We start from the raw sequence: 15,103 nt of genomic DNA on the forward strand, positions 1-15,103 counted from the left end.
AATCAAAAAAGATATACGGCAAGAATTTTTCGCATCACGTACGTCGAAGTTCACTTTTCCATGTGTAATCTGTAGTTAGGATAATGAAAACGACTGGTAAGCAAGTCTACTAAATGACCTCAAAATCTGAAGGGAAAAAAATGGCGGACCGTCGCCGGACCTAGACTGCTGCCCTCAGTCGCCAACCGTCTGGATTGACGACTGAGAAAACTACTAGACTCGATCCTCCAGTCCTCGAATACTCACGCACGGCCGCTCCACTGTGCTGTATAGTGTAAAAATGATGCACCAAAAACAATTTTCCAAATTTTCCATTTTTAAAACTAAATTTTTACACAATAGGCCTAGGCCTAATAATGTAAATAGGCCCTACAGTCCTCATGCAAATGGCTTCAATTGGACCTTCATTTTGAAAAATGGACAAGTCTTCCTTTTTGCTTCTGCTATGGACATCCACGTGTTATTTTTAAAATAATTGTTTATATTATACAATAATGGTGACAACTTTTCAATGGCTTCAATTAGGCTTTCGTTTCACCAATTTGCGGCTGTTTCAAACTAAAATAGTACCCAATAATAGTGCTAAAATGGATCCAAAAAATGACAAATGGGTTCAATTGGGCCTTCATTGTCCGAAAGTTTCTCACCTCTATTGCCCCCGGACGCTGGTTGCCCTGATATATCAGATTTGTAGCCCTTTTGTACTTATTAGCCAATATTTGACCATTTTCGTCAAAGTTTTACCCCTTAAAAGTTGTCTTTCCCCATTTTGTTCACCCTCTGAAAAAGTGCTTGCTACGTCACTGCCTCTAAGGGGTCAATAACCCTCTCAAACACCCTCTCCTCCCCCACTTTTCTGATAGGGTGGACGTCCCTGTTTGTGCCACATGCGACGGATTCGCCGGTCATTTGTCGGACGTTGAACGGTTGAATATAAAACGCCTGCAGGATTATTAGCGGCCACAACGCATAGAGAGACGAACGGGAATCGGACCCCCAAATCCGGTCATTTGCCGGACGTTGACCTCCTAATCCGGTCATTTGTCGGACGTTGAACGATCGGATATAAGACGCCTGCAGGATTATTAGCGGCCACAACGCATAGAGAGACGAACGGGAATCGGACCCAAAATCCCACCGAATCTTCTGCCGGACTGATGATTTTTCCACCGAATAAAATATTTTTGTATTCGGTGATCTACGTTGATCCAGTCCGTCGTAGTGTGACAGACCTATCAGGGTCGACATCGCCGTTCTAGCCACCATTGGATTTTCACGCGAATATAATAATAACAATAATGTAGAAAATAGCTCCACGAATGATTCCGTGTGATCAATAGATAGAAAATGGATGTACTATAACTGTAAATTGCTGTTTTACTGGGCATTCGCGTGTAACATCGTTATATTGACATTTAAACACACAATGACATTATGTTCCTGTCGTGTATTTGTATTACGCGGCTATTGATGTCGACATTTTCCCATTATGTACTGCGTATTTTGACCTCTCCTCCAGCAAACGCTGGAGGCGCATCGTATTGTGAATCGACCGAATTGTCATCATGCACTATTTCTACTTGTAATAATTCTTTTTAAGGTATCATTGAAAGAGTACCCAAACAATTCATAATCCGCATGATAAAACTTCCCTAATTTATACAACAATTCCAATGGCACTTTTCTGTATTCATCAACTAATTTCTTCTCTGCTTCCGATGTACTGATTGCTGGATACTGTAATATCTGATCTACACCTAAAAATGTCAACAAATACGAGGCCTCCGTCGATAAATTCTCAAAATGACCGATGAAATCGTAATGAATCGCACATGGGGAAGCAATCGTACTTTGCGGTAGAAAATGATCTGTACCTCCATCTAGTTTCAATACGTCTCCTTTATCAGTAATGAATAGGATGAACTCTATGAATGTTATGTTCAGGAAGGGCAGCTGACTATCTTTATTTGCGGTTTCCCGTGTTGGGCGGTAATCTTCACGGTAGTTCTGCACGATGAACCACCCATAACTATGTTCCCAAATCCGTTGCACTTCACCGTAATTGCAAAATTTACTTAAATACGTAGAAAGTAATCGTGTAAGTGGTTCGCGAACAAAAACTACTTTGCGACATGTATCCAGTTGGAAACGTCTACTTTCAGCATTTAAATCGGTAAGAAATTGGACTGGTGAAATTGGTGAATGTGACCAATGTAATTGGACAAACAGTTCTTTCCACATTGTAGAGGAGACTTTTGGTAATAAATTGAAGAGAATCGCGTATCTACTATCTAAAATTAGATGACTTAAGTACTGATCACTAAAGTTTGGAAGTGAACGAGGTATGTTCAATTTTTGACACCCGTCCTCCAAAATTTGCAAACGTCTCTGTTGTTCTACATTCATCATATAGTCGTAATCCTGTTTACAATAGAATAAAACAAAGTGTTATTTAGTAAACGATGCATTAATCGTGTTTATATAGTAATTTGCATGTCCTGATGCAGCAAGTATTTATTTATTTATTTATTATTATTATTTTTTGCATTTTTATGGCATTTATAAATTCCAACCGATCATACGGTCCATAATGATGTACAAGTTTCATAAAAAAAATACGAATTGGTCTTATATTCTCTATCATAAAGCATAAATTTCGTTTAGAGTATTTATTACTACTTCGTACTTACAATATTTGCCGTGACCCGACTTGCCTCCTCTTGCTGCTTTCTTAGTGGTTTTTCAGGAACTAAATAAAAATAGTAATATTTGAAGGCCTTCAATAAATTGTGCGGTGGGATAACAACAGAATTTCGCGACCAGAAAGTTGACTGTGAGGCTTTGAGTTTTTCATAGTTATTATATGTTGACCTTTTAATCTCAAGATGTCGACGCACTACGATTTTATAGCTTTGAAGACACTTTGAGTATCCCTGTCTTGGGATTTCTTTACAAAACAACCCAAATTAATAAAAGCCATGTTGTAACATTTCTATAAATATCGATTCGTATTTCTTTTCCACAAAATGTTAGTTTTCGCTGCCAGATGTGTTCATTTTCAATTTTGAACCGAACAGGCCTAATGTAACTAATGCGTGTCAATCTGTCTATTGTGACTGAGTTCGGTTCTTTTGATGTGATATGACCTCCCCGCACTTTACACAACAAACAAAATATTAATGTAAACATTCATGTCTTCGCGTAACTAAACCAACGTGATCGATAACTCAGCAAGCAAGGTACGTACCAATGTATATACAACTTGACTTTCCTATCCGCCAGTGACCTTACAAAACAAAGCAACTGAATCAATACCTGCAAGATTCATGTCATCAAAATATCTAAAATGTATGTCTTGGCATCAACAGCAGAACTAATAATCATGCCAATGAATGTGATAGGACCAAACGTAGTACCCTGGGGAACTGCGCAGGAAAGAGTCTGCCTTTCTGAAGTGGCAGAGTGATAACGGACTCTCTGACGCCGTGATGTAAGGAAGTCCGCAATTCATTTTATTTTTCACATCAAGCTTATACTCGCTAGAGATCGACACAATCAAAAGCCTTAAGGAAATCCGCAACCATCAAACAACCAATGATCATGATAATAGAATACTAAATATAGTCACCTCAATTTTATTACCTATTTTTTGCCTAACATAGCAAATCAAATATGTAAGTTAAACTTGAATGTAAACTTTCTAATCTTCGGATGTCCGTAACAAAAAAAAACCAGGCACACAGATGCACCCAAAACACAGAAGGAGACGCACCCACATACCCCACCACCCCATACCGCCCACACAAACCACACCGCACACTCCAGACACATCTACGGATTGGGCTCATTTTATGTGGAACATCAGGTTATAATAGGAATCTAAAATAATTATAAATTAGAGTATTTAATATATAGTTAGATGAGATCAGAATAGGAAGAGAGAAAAGTGTGTCTAGTGGTAATGATTGTGGTTGTGCTTGGGATGTGGTTGTGGTTGTGGTGGCAGTGTCGGTAATAGTAATAGTAGTAGATAATGTTTGTAAGGATTTTGGGAGGCACAAAGGAAATGCTAAACTATCGCAATCATAGCAAGGATAGTGAGATCGGATTCAAGCAGGATGTCATCATTGCAAAAATGTCAGGCTTGCAAACAAAAGCATAGAGCGCTATTAAGGGGATGCCAGGTGGTGCTTCCATACTCTAGAATTGGCCGAACCAACACAAGATAAAGAGTGCGGCAAAAGGTGGGAGTAGAAGAGATGAAGGACTTGTGGATATAGCCCAATTTAAGGATTTTCTGACTTTCTTGCAAGTGTGGCCACTGTGGCCGTTGCAGGAAACATTGCTACAAATGTGAATGCCCAAGAACTGTGCAAAACTCTTTCGATAACTGCATTATTCATGATTAATTTGGTTAAAACATCCTTTTTGGGAGACTGGGTCCTGTTGAATAAATATAATCTACAGCAGCTGAGAAGAGAATCGGTGAGGTGAGGCCAACAGATCGGAGTTTCAGTAGCAACAGTCTATGGGGGCCTTATCAAAAGCTTTGCATGATGCAGTCATGTCTACAGTAGAATTCATCTCGACCTTTGCAGGACTTAACCCCATTAAAAGCTATTAAACCAAGATAACACTCATTGAAACAGCTCAACTGATTAAATCGGATCTTCTCTGGCTGTGCACATGTGACTGTTTTCATGTGCGATATCGCAATAAAGTTTGTATTAAAGCTTCAGTTGGGTAACCGATTATAAAGGAAACGAAAGGAAACAATGGTATGTGTACCATTGTTCACGAAATGAGACAATGGCGTGCTTTTTGTAAACCAGCATTCTTGAAAATGAGCAACATAATGATTATTGACTTAACACGGTTTGGAAATAATTTCTTCATATTTTTGGTGTTATCTGTCGTTTACATATCCTTCCTAAAACACAAAAGTACGACCCTCTCCAAACACCTAAATTAGCTAAAAATTTAGGACATGTTACAAAACTATATTGTCTAGAATTTTAGAAGAGTACTTTTAATATTGGCCGGTTATTTTTCACACAGCGACGTTAACTAGGCAATGTACTATTACCTATAACATTAACTAAAACACCAAAGTACGAATATTTCCAAACATCTAAATTAGCTAAAAATTTAGGACATGTTACAAAACTATATTTTCTAGAACTTTAGAAGAGTACTTTTAATATTGGCCGGTTATTTTTCACACAGCGACGTTAACTAGTCATATCCCCATACTGTTAACGTAGGGCTATTTGTAAGGGTAACGCGTCAATGGGAAAGAGCACTGTGTATTGTGTATAGGAAAACGGACAGTAACTGCAGTATGGGTTATATCAACATGATCAAAGACGGCCACAGTCACGCTGTTACGATTCTCCAGGTATAGCTGTTTAGTTTAGATTTCAAGGTCATGATCTTGAGAACAGGGTGGACTACAGTCGGTCATCTCTTTAAACCAATCTGCATTGGCTACTTGGCTTGGCGTATTGGCTGTTAGCCCAGTAATGGTCTTAAACATCAACATTGCTTGGTATAGTTGTTAGCTAGGTGGGACGGATCTCTGCAAGACTCATCAGGTCATCAACATAACTAAAAAATGTATGTCTTGGCATCAACAGCAGAACTAATAATTATAATGTGATAGGACCAAACGTCGTACCCTGGGGAACTGCGCAGGAAAGACTCTGCCTTTCTGAAGTGGCAGAGGCATAACGGACTCTCTAACGCCGTGGTCTAAGGAAGTCCGCAATTCAGTTAATTTTTTCACATCAAGTTTATAATCGCTTTGGAATAGTATGATCGACACAATCAAAAGCCTTAAGGAAATCCGTCACCACCGGTACCAAAGCATACAAAATAAAGTCACCTCAATTTCATTACCTGCCCAATTCTTAGAAATGACCTCATCAGTTACGACTCTATTAATTACATAGGTTTGCAATAATCTAAGTATGCCAAATAAACCAATCAGAGCTATAAATCCCACGGTACATCGTTTAGAAATGCGTCGATAAGGTATCCGAAGCCGTATGGTCATCTGTAGATTGAAAGCAATGTGAGAAAGAAATACGAATGAACACATTACACATTTTATAAACACATACCTCAGATTGGACAGAGTATGGAAACCAGCGGAGTAAAACAATAAGGGATGAGACACTTGTCGCTATACCATTATGCGTATGATAACGATAATAACAAGGATTATTAAATCAGGATGTGACAATAGCTCATTAGCATGTGTCCAATCCTTATGTAAATAGCGTATTGTTATTAAAATGACGTCGTGACCTTGCTAGAGGGCGCTAACAATAACCACAAACAGAGCTTGACTCGAATTCTATATATTGGGTTAAATGCGCAATTATAGCTGTTAAATCGTTGGTTTTCCATAGTATACCATTTCGCTACAAAATAAATGTAACTCTTTATTATTGTGTGTAATCTTTGAGTTTGTACGTGACTCTTTAGCATATTAAGTGCCGCGCTCGGTTGAAATGTAGTTTAATTTAGTAGTGTCAAATTCTGCTGCATCACCCCGTCTGGATGATAGAATTCTATTAAAAGCATTGAATTCTAACAGATAGATGGACAATAAACACGATTTATCAGCATCTAAACTAGATGTTAACTGACCAAGATAAACAATAGAATATACACATGACACTTAACTTAACTGGGCTCAAAAAGAAACTTATAATTTTTCACAAGGTCATATCTTAATTCCTGTCCATAAAAATGAACCAAAATTACACACAGGACTACTTCAATACTCTACTCTAACACATGTCAGTAACCAAGCAATTGTCCAACTGACACAACAGCAAAATACACTGACACGGAACAGCTTCCTGGACCACATTCACAGGCCAATGACTGGCACCCAGCAAAGGAAATATGTGAGAATGCGTACAAGATCCTTACACAGGTGATAATTTCCAAAGAGTAAGTGGAATAGTGTGGAACGGGACTGCTTCTGCTTTCCCAACACTTTCTTCAAGAAACAGGTCTTGTTCCACATTATTCCACTTAATCTGCCGGGTGGTTCAGGTGCTTTTCAATCCCAGACACGTCACTGCAACCTCATGTGACCTCAGTCAGACTGTTTTGGTTCATTATGTGCTTTACTCTAACACCGTAGTCACTATTGTGTGATTTCATTTACCTACTTATAAAAACAATAATTCATGCCGGGAGCCAGATACCTTTATAACTGATTAGATTGCTATTTTCATTCACAGGACAATAAGGAGGACATGATTGCGAACACACAGACAAATACGGCGCCATAAGGGACCGCTCATTATTTACAGGGGAGGGGGGCCGGGAAAAATGTAGGGGGGGTATGTGATTTTCACTTTAACAAACAGGGGGGTTATGTGATTTTATTTTTCCTGAGGTCAGGTGAAATTTAATATTAAATTATTCACTATGATTACCGGTATGATTCACTACAATAGGCCTATTTACCTCATATTTGGCCATTTTAGCCACAAAAATGTAAATTTTTGCGCGCTTCGCGCGAATCTATTCCTGCACCATATTTTGAGTTTAGCTTCAATATGGCAACATTTTTGTGCCCTTCGCACGCATTTGTGTCATAAACTTATTCTCTCACCAAAAGGTGCTGGATTCACATAATACCCTTCAAGAAATTTTTCCAACCACCTCATGTCATAAAGAAATCTACGCCGCTGTTCATCAGCACATTAGCCATATGGCAGGGTGGCAAGTCAGTCCCCTCTCCTGCTCAGTCGACAGATGTATTGTGACAAAACTTATGCATCTTCCTTTTGGTCTATTTTAGACCCTAAATTAACCCCAGTTTTTTTAGTATCAAAATGTCAAATTGCTGTCCAGGTAATGTTCTTTTAGTAGCAGATCAGTTGGACGATTTGGAAATTTTGCCCCCCCCCCCCCGGCACGGACTCCGATACATCTTTCTTTGAATTTTAGCATTGAAATAGCATATTTTCTGGGGACAGCTTGGAAAAAACTTGGATTACAATTGTGGGGAGAGGGGTGTCTTCTATACGAAGAGCCAGAGGTGGCAATCATGTTGCCATGCCCAGGGGCCATCAAAAGGTGAATCCGGCCATGGTATACCAGCAAAATGTATTTCTCGATGTGAGGGGGGGTACGTATTTTTTTTTGTCGGCAATAGGGGGTTATGTAATTTTAGATGCTGCTAATAGGGGGGGTTGTGTAACTTCATGAACTCAATTTTGAAATCCTCCCGGCCCCCCTCCCCTATAAATAATGAACGGTCCCTAATGCAAGGTCACGTGAGGGGTCACATGTTTTCGTGACTTCAAACACTCACTTGTATTTCATATCTTATACATGTCATGCATTTCCTTCGTATTATTGACAGTTAGTCCTAAATTCGACATTACTATAGCAAAAAGACATCCACGTATCAAATTAGAAGACTTTCTTGGAAAAACTATCACGACTGTTTTTGGCCCTTATTTCCAAAAATTGAGCAAATCTAAAAAATTGATTTTTACTGCCAGTTAGAACTAACTAAAGGATTGGGATTTTGCTATGTTTCATTTGGCAGAAATTGATAATATGATAATATTTTTTGAATTCCAAAAATTAGTGCTGTATTTTTCTGGAATGGGTAGTAATTGAATACAACGGAATTGTTTACTTAACTTTATCAAAGAATTGTTCCCATAGTGGGCCTATTCACTGTGGTATATACAACTGAATATATCACAAGGAACTTGACTTTGAAGGAAAAAACACGTAAAAGCAACAAAGATGAGGATGTTTTTATTTATTTGCATATTGGCTTATACGAATTTTGATTCCTTTTAATATCAATGCTTTGTCGTAAAGGTTCTACAAATACAGAATGTTTGCAACTACTTTTTAAAACTGATTTTAACAGCTGTTGTCAATAATATTTTTGCCAAAATCTATTTAAACAGTAATCGTTTATTGTCCCAATCTGTTCATATTATAGCTTATTATGGAGCTTTGGAGCGTAACCTTTAACTTGGTCGGAAACTCTAAATATATTCAAATTATTATAAAAATTAATATCTAATTGCACAACAAAATAATATTGGATTCAAATCTGGTATTCAGAAGTGGGTGAGATTCGCGAGTACAGGAGTCCATGCTCGATCCGAAAAAGGGGAAAAGGGGAGACTAGCTTTCTCTTTGAGTTCTCGGGACTCTCACAAGCTCCCAGCAAACACAAAAACGTTTTAAAAACGTTTTAAATAAGTTATATTTTGGCTTTTGGTTTAGGTAAAAACGTTTTAATAACGTTAAAATGTCGGGTTATATAAAGGTCATGATAACGTTTTAAAACGTTTTGTATGAAAACACACTACAACAATATTTTTAAATGTTTTCAAAAAATGTTATTGTTAACTATTTTTACAAACATTTTTCCCAAATATTGTGTCAATACTTAAATAACATTATGTTAAAATGTTTGAACCCAGCAAACACCGAAATGTTCTTAAAATGTTTTTTTCAAAACCTTTTAATAACATTTAAATGTCGGGTTATAAAATGGTCATGAAAGCGTTTTTAAAACGTTATTGAAAATATTTTGGGCAAACATTTTTCGCAAAATATTTTTTCAACCCAAAATAACATTCTGTTTAGAATGTTTTGTATCAAGTTTTCAAGAATGTTTTTGGAATGTTATTAAAACGTTTTTATACCCTTTATATAACCCGACATTTAAACGTTTTCTGTAAAACATTTTTGTTTGCTGAGCAGTAGATTATCAAAAATGTTTTTAAGGTTATTAAAACGTTTTATACTCTTAATATGCCCTTTATATAACCCGACATTTAAACGTTTTCTGACAACCTTTTATAACCTTTTGCGAATGATGTCGAAAACGTTTTGTGTTTGCTGGGAGGTGTGTCAAATTCACTGTATCCTCTTCTAGTCCCGCTAGGGGTATCAAATTCACCTCTTCGAGTTTCCAAAGGGGTATCAAATTTTCTGATTCCATGCCCTCGCACCTTTGCCATTTTTGATTTTTAAAAAACCAATAGAACTAAAATGTGATTTGTGTAACTTTTTGTCGTATTTGTGCACCTGGTCTTATAGGGGGACGTTAAGTAATACAGAATGTTAGGCCCAAGTGTCATTTCTTATACGACGGCCCTGGGGTGGTGGGTGGCTTCTATCATGAAGTTTAAAGGGGCATTTCGTGATCCACAGCCTCATCCCCCCACTTTTCCCAAAATAAGTTGAGATTTTTACACCACTGGATACCTCTGGCTACATGTTTATGTACCAAATATTTCTTGCAGATTAATTCGTTTAGCAAAAATATCGCCAACTTTGAATTTCGTTCTGGTGCACCAGAACGAAATTACAACACATTGTCTATGAAGCAGTGTAATACACATAATCATGCATAACTCGCAAACGCAAAATCGGAATCAACTGAAATTTTGGAAATAAGCTTTTTTCGTGGATATCTACTGAAAAATGTCATAAAAAGAGGATTCTAGGATCACGAAATCCTCCTTTAAGTTCGAACAAAAAATGCCCATGTATAAATCACAAAATAATTCCGTTTTTTAAAGTTGCAAATCTTTTAAAAACTAGATTGTCTCAGCAGCAGGGGACATTAGGCTGTCATGTGCATCTAGGTGTAGAGGCTTATCCTCTTATTCCCACTTGAGCATTCTCAAGTACACTTAAAGTTTTTGGTCTCCTGGTCAATTCAGTTTTAATTTAGGGGTTGTTGTTATGTTGTTATAGCAACAAGCTCAGTTTTTCTGTCCAGTCAGCTGTCACTTTAGTGGTGTGCAGCCATTCAGGTCTCCTGTCTTATTTTTTTCATTCCTTTGTTATGTCCATAGTTCTCCTAGTGATGCACTTGCAATTGTTCCTTCGATCTTGATGGACCAAAATCCCACCCACCCTCCCAAAAGCTGGAAGGGTGAATCAGTTAACTAAATATGGTTAAAGATACTCCAATAAAATGGTATGTCCAATTATGCTGCTTTATGCTTAAAAATAGAGGCTTTGTATGGAATTTCTTCAAATCTTGAAGAATATCATTAGTAGATTGTCTCCACTTTCTACTGCGTTTTATAGAAGGGGAATGAATGCTTTGTATGGAGTTTCTTCAAAACCTGAAGAATCTCGTCAGTAGATTGTCTCCACTTTCTACTGCGTTTTTATAGAGGGTGTGGGAGTTTCTTCGAAACCTGAAGAATCTCGTCAGTAGATTGTCTCCACTTTCTACTGCGTTTTATGGTATTGATTGGTTTTATTGGGCTATCGAATGCTTTGTATGGAGTTTCTTCAAATCCTGAAGAATCTCGTCAGTAGATTGTCTCCACTTTCTACTGCGTTTTATGGTATTGAATGGTTTTATTGGGCTATTGAAAGCTTTGTATGGAGTTTCTTCAAAACCTGAAGAATCTCGTCAGTAGATTGTCTCCACTTTCTACTGCGTTTTATGGTATTTGTTGGTTTTATTGGGCTATTGAAAGCTTTGTATGGAGTTTCTTCAAAACCTGAAGAATCTCATAAGTAGATTGTCTCCACTTTCTACTGCGTTTTATGGTATTTGTTGGTTTTATTGGGCTATTGATTGCTTTGTATGGAGTTTCTTCAAAACCTGAAGAATCTCATAAGTAGATTGTCTCCACTTTCTACTGCGTTTTTATAGAGGGTGGTGGAGTTTCTTCAAAACCTGAAGAATCTCGTCAGTAGATTGTCTCCACTTTCTACTGCGTTTTTATTGAGGGTGGTGGAGTTTCTTCAAAACCTGAAGAATCTTGTCAGTAGATTGTCTCCACTTTCTACTGCGTTTTATAGTGGGCTATTGGTTGCCTTCATGCTTTTCTCCCTTTCTACTGCGTTTTATACCAGGGTTATAAATGCTTTGTTGCTTATTTGGAGTATCTTTATTTACTTGGTTGTAAATAACCGTGGATTTAATATATTATATATCAGTAAATGGTTTAAGCATTGATGCCAGATCTGGCTGAATACAAAATGTTCGTTTGCTAGTGTTGGCATTGTTTATTCTTTTGGAGATTTCTAATTATTTAATTGCGGTTAAAAATGCTGTTTTCAATCCAATCCTCTGTTTGATCCAAAGATGTATCTGTTTAAGATATGCTTAAGATTTGCTTAAGATGAAATTGGTTAAATGTGATTCAGAAGTCAACTTTTGTTTGTCCAGCCTGTATGGTTGGCTTGTACACATTTTTCCAATAATTTGTGTGTTTATTGATTTATATGAAGATAATCAATAATTCCAAATGCTTGCTGCAATTAATTATCTCAATGTATATAATTTGTTTAATTGATATGAAATCTGTTATTATCTCAATATAGTCTTAATTTCTATGAGATTGTGAAATTATTATAAATAAGCTTATGTGTATTAAATGGTCCTCATGATCGTGGGGCAATGCGGAGTCTATTCTTTGCGTTGTTGTGCTTTCCTGCTGTCTCGAGACAATTGTCCATTATTATTCTCATCAATTTTATCAAACGAAGAAATCCAACTTACCTTGAAAAGCTTCAACATGTTAAAATGTGGATGATATGTTACATAATTTCGATTCAATCTCATACTCAAAAACGATGCCAAAATATTAACATCTCATACAAAAACGGTAACAATATATTTTCCCATGGAATGATGCAAGGTAGTTTGTAATTCATGCATGGCGAAATCAGTTTCACATAAACTATGATAATGAAAACCAGTCATGACGTTGCAAGATCATATTTTTGTACAGCAGTTATCATATTAAAAGCAGGTGGTCCAATATTTGCATATGGCGTTTTGTAGGCCTGCCTTACATTTAGGGAGTGTTCATAAATACTTTGGTGGGGGTTGGAAAAGTTGGAACCTCCGACATCAAAAATTTTAGATCCCCCTAAAAAAAGGTTGGATTTTTTAATCCCATTTTATGGTCTAAAATTTTGATCCCGCCCCCCTTTCATGTCCTAAAAAGAAACACAAAAATATATGTTATTAACTTATAATTAACTAAAAATTACCATTTTGAGTTATTACTCACTGGAGTTATAGTGTTACATGGTGCATACAAAGTGTAAAGTGAGCAAATTTTGACGCTTGAGAGTAGGCCATACAATATTGAAGACTTAACATTTTTGTAATGTGCATGCCTGGTCATATATTTTACCCTGTACTTTTACCCTCAAATTGGTTTTTTATTCCCCTTTTAAGGACCCAATTTTTTTGATCCCCATATCCCCCTCACCAAAGTATTTTTAGGATTTATCTGATTACAATTTCATTACTCAAAAAATTACGTGGTTTGTTTTATGAGGACACAAAAAAACCAAGAAAATCTGCATTGTTGCCCTGCTTGTTATTTATGAACGTGGTTTGTTTCGTGGGGACACTCAAAGACAAGAAACCTTCATTTGATACTTTGCTCTTGCTGTGTTATTGACCAACATAGTTTGTTTATGAGGACACCCAGAGACAGGAAAGCCTGCTTTGATGCCATGTTTACTGTTTAACTTGGTTTGTTTTGTGAGGATACCCATAGACAAGAAAGACTACATTTATGCCTTGTTTGCTGTTTTATTGATTAATTAGTTTCTTTGTGAGGACACCCAAAGACAAGAAAGCCTACATTGATGCCTCGCTTGCTGTGTTATTGATCAACTTGGTTTGTTGTGTGTGGACACCCAAAGAGAGGAAAGCCCACTTTGATGCCTTGCTTGATGTATTATTGATTAACTTGGTTTGTTTTGTGAGGACACCCAAAGACAAGAAAGCATAAATTGATGCCTTGCTTGCTGTTATTGATTAACTTGGTTTGTTGTGTGTGGACACCCAAAGAGAGGAAAGCCCACTTTGATGCCTTGCTTGATGTATTATTGATTAACTTGGTTTGTTTTGTGAGGACACCCAAAGACAAGAAAGCCTACATTGATGCCTCGCTTGCTGTGTTATTGATCAACTTGGTTTGTTGTGTGTGGACACCCAAAGAGAGGAAAGCCCACTTTGATGCCTTGCTTGATGTATTATTGATTAACTTGGTTTGTTTTGTGAGGACACCCAAAGACAAGAAAGCATAAATTGATGCCTTGCTTGCTGTTATTGATTAACTTGGTTTGTTGTGTGTGGACACCCAAAGAGAGGAAAGCCCACTTTGATGCCTTGCTTGCTGTGTTATTGATTAACTTGGTTTGTTTTGTGAGGACACCCAAAGACAAGAAAGCCTACATTGATGCCTTGCTTGCTGTTATTGATTAACTTGGTTTGTTTTGTGAGGACACCCAAAGAAAATAAAGTCTACTTTGATGCCTTCGTTGATGTATTATTGATTAACTTGGTTTGTTTTGTGAGGACACCCAAAGACAAGAAAGCCTACATTGATGCCTTGCTTGCTGTTATTGATTAACTTGGTTTGTTTTGTGAGGACACCCAAAGAAAATAAAGTCTACTTTGATGCCTTCGTTGATGTATTATTGATTAACTTGGTTTGTTTTGTGAGGACACCCAAAGACAAGAAAGCCTACATTGATGCCTTGCTTGCTGTTATTGATTAACTTGGTTTGTTTTGGGAGGACACCCAAAGACAAGAAAGCTTACATTGATGCCTCGCTTGCTGTGTTATTGATCAACTTGGTTTGTTGTGCGTGGACACCCAAAGAGAGGAAAGCCCACTTTGATGCCTTGCTTGATGTATTATTGATTAACTTGGTTTGTTTTATGAGGACACCCAAAGACAAGAAAGCATACATTGATGCCTCGCTTGCTGTTATTGATTAACTTGGTTTGTTTTGTGAGGACACCCAAAGACAAGAAAGCCTACATTGATGCCTTGCTTGATGTATTATTGATTAACTTGGTTTGTTTTGTGAGGACACCCAAAGACAAGAAAGCATACATTGATGCCTTGCTTGCTGTTATTGATCAACTTGGGTTTGTTTTGTGAGGACACCCAAAGAGAGGAAAGCCTACATTGATGCCTTGCTTGCTGTGTTATTGATTAACTTGGTTTGTTTTGTGAGGACACCCAAAGAAAATAAAGCCTACATTGATGCCTTGCTTGCTGTTATTGATCAACTTGGGTTTGTTTTGTGAGGA

General features: G+C 37.3%; 1 long non-coding RNA gene across 1 annotated transcript; it reads right to left on the bottom strand.

The window, feature by feature from the left end:
* Positions 1 to 1,985: 1,985 nt before the first annotated feature.
* LOC140165843 (uncharacterized) lies at positions 1,986 to 12,809 on the bottom strand. The gene is made up of 4 exons (XR_011860774.1): positions 12,539 to 12,809; positions 5,899 to 6,055; positions 2,691 to 2,749; positions 1,986 to 2,421 (listed from the first exon to the last, which is right to left on the bottom strand). It is a non-coding gene; the product is annotated as an uncharacterized lncRNA (long non-coding RNA).
* Positions 12,810 to 15,103: the final 2,294 nt, after the last annotated feature.

Source organism: Amphiura filiformis, chromosome 1, assembly GCF_039555335.1.
Source record: "Amphiura filiformis chromosome 1, Afil_fr2py, whole genome shotgun sequence".
Classification (NCBI taxonomy): domain Eukaryota; kingdom Metazoa; phylum Echinodermata; class Ophiuroidea; order Amphilepidida; family Amphiuridae; genus Amphiura; species Amphiura filiformis.